Source organism: Octopus bimaculoides, chromosome 13 (assembly GCF_001194135.2).
Source record: "Octopus bimaculoides isolate UCB-OBI-ISO-001 chromosome 13, ASM119413v2, whole genome shotgun sequence".
Classification (NCBI taxonomy): domain Eukaryota; kingdom Metazoa; phylum Mollusca; class Cephalopoda; order Octopoda; family Octopodidae; genus Octopus; species Octopus bimaculoides.
In genome coordinates, this window is record NC_068993.1 from 9,974,856 (window position 1) to 9,978,070 (window position 3,215).

Below are 3,215 nucleotides of genomic sequence, written 5' to 3' on the forward strand. Positions count from 1 at the left end.
TCTCTGTCTGTCTCTCTCTATCTCTCTATCTCTCTCTCTCTCTATCTATCTATCTATCTATCTGTCTGTCTGTCTGTCTGTCTGTCTGTCTGTCTGTCTGTCTGTCTGTCTGTCTTTCTATCTTAGATAGATAGATAGATAGATAGATAGATAGATAAACTACTCTCCACCTACCACTCCCTTTGAATGTTCAACTGTTGTTAGAAGAAGGGTGCGGTTTGCGACACATCCAATTGGCTTTCTCTAGTCCTATATCTTTCTCCATCTGTCTCTTGTGCTCTCTTGCTGTGCCTCCACTTTCCTCTTGCTCCGTGCACCCAAAGTAACACTATGCATCTTGAAAAGGATCTCTCTTAGAATACCACGGCTAGGGGCGTTTAACGATAGTAATATGCATGACGTATGTGATACATATGTATATATACATACACACATACAGACACACACGGATATATGTAAGTATAAGTTTGTATGTGTACGCTTCAGTGATGGTATGCAGTGAGAAATTGTAAGTTGTGCAATACTGTATACATTTAGGATGCTTTCTTTTAAGCATGTTTATATATACACATACATACTCTTTTACTCTTTTTACTATTTTACTTGTTTCAGTCATTTGACTGTGGCCATGCTGGTGCAACGCCTTTAGTCGAGCAAATCGACCCCAGGACTTATTCTTTGGAAGCCTAGTACTTATTCTATCAGTCTCTTTTGCCGAACTGCTAAGTTACGGAGACGTAAACACACCAACATCGGTGGTCAAGCGATGTTGGAGGGACAAACACAGACACACAAACATACACACATACAAACACACATATACATATATACATATATACGACGGGCTTCTTTCAGTTTCCGTCTACCAAATCCACTCACAAGGCTTTGGTCGGCCCGAGTCTATAGTAGAAGACACTTGCCCAAGGTGCCACGCAGGGAGACTGAACCCGGAACCATGTGGTTCGTAAGCAAGCTACTTACCACACAGCCACTCCTACGCCTGAACATACATGCGCATACCCTGATAAAGGCCAATGCATATTTCGTCTTTACTCCCTTATTCGTTACTCCCATATTTTTGCGTTACCCACTTCCTCTCCGCTACACTTTTCCTTTCTTCTAGCTTTCAAAGTTTTATATTTATATATAAGCTGTGGTTCACTGCTATCATTCTATCGTTTTTCGAAGAGAATCTGTGGGCGGTAGATGAATTCAGAGACTTGCCTTACTGGTTTGTTATACATTGTAAGGTTGAGGTCCAGATCAGATTTCTCTGTTGTGATGCATTCTGTTTTTGATACGTTGATAAAATAAGTCCGGCCTCAGCAGTATATTTAACAACCATACAGTCAAACTTAGTTGGGCAAACTCTGATAAGAAGACAATTGTACTTACTCCAAAACGATTCGCATACCACCTAAAATCAAGCATATACAGCACGTGTTCTCTCAATAGTTTTATATTAGTTAGAATGTGTCAACTGAACTTCCACTGCACTACAGAAACTGGACGTCTTTCAGAATTATGTAATGGGGTTTATTACTAACACCGAACTTTCGGACTATGTCAGAATTGAAGAGCTAAGACTAATTACCAAAATACCACCAATGACCTCTGTCATCAAAAATAAAGTACTCATATTGCTTGGCCACATTAAGTGAATGGTTTGAGGCGTCAGCAAGATCTGTTTGAAAGGTATGATTAATAGAAAGAGAAACGGTGGTCGGCAAACCAAGAAACGGGAAAATAATATCACAGCATGGACGGTTTTTGGTATAGTCTCTCCTGAATGCTCTTGCCAAGGTTCGAATACTATGGCGGTAACTCTCATGTTGTTGCGCATTCTGCTGCAAGTGAGGTAAAAGGGAAATTATGATGATGGTGATGATGACAACGACGACGATGACAATAATGATGACGACATAGGCTTATGTAATTGCTGCACGTGTTTCTGTTAAAGAAATAAAAAATGGGCAACGCTATTATTTTCCATTAGCCTGGTGAAATCTCACCGCTCCAATGTTTCTCTAACACAATTTCAAAATACGTAATACTTATCTAAGAAACCCAGCTCTATTAAGTACGGTACTAATACAAAGCTATGTTAATGTAGAATTCGGTATTCATTCCGAGTGCCATTATTGGGAAGGGCGCCAATTACGCACGGTTATCACAAAATGGAAACAAAAATAAATAAATATAAAAGCAAATAAGAACCAAGAATCGAACGACTTCCTTCGTTTCGTTCGCAAAATGCCGTATCAAATAACCTTTTGGAATTAGTATAATCTTAGTGCTGTTGCTGACACTCCTACAGTGACGACGATTACCACCACCACCAACACCACCACCAACACCACCACCAACACCACCACCACCATCATCGTCATCAGCATTATCACCACCATTACTACCAATATTATGACTGGCTCTCATTACGACTACCGTGGCCACCACAACCATCATCATCACCAGCACCACTGTTGCCACTACCAATACCACCACTAGCCCTTTACCACCGCCACCACCACCACCTTCACCATCGTCACTACTTCTGCTACTACAACACCTACAACTACAATTACTACAGTTATTACTACTACTATCACCACCACCACCACCACCAGAACCACCACCACTACCACCACCACTACCACAACTACCACAACCACCAGCACAACAAGAACCAACACCACAACGACAGCTACTACTACCATAACAAACACCACCATAATCATACCATTGCCATTCAACCACCACTCCTACCACAGCTACCAGTACTTCATTTGCTGGAATCACTACTACTACTACTACTACTACTACTACTACTACTACTACTACTACTACTACTACAACCACCACCACTACAAACACCTTAACAACCTCGGTTAGTATAGCCATCACCACTTGATAACCTCATTCACAACCGTCGAAACTATCAGCATGAACAACACTACTACGATCACCACCACTACCACCACCACTACCACCACCACTACCACCACCACTACAACTTATACTGCAATATCACTATCAACACTTCCGCCAACACCACAACCATTGCGACAACTGCTACCAACACTACCACCTCATTGGCTTACTGCACAACAACACTACCCTCTGCTACCACAATAAATACACCTAACATTATCAAAACCACCACCACCACCACCACCACCACTACCACGGCCATCTCCACTACCACCACCACCACT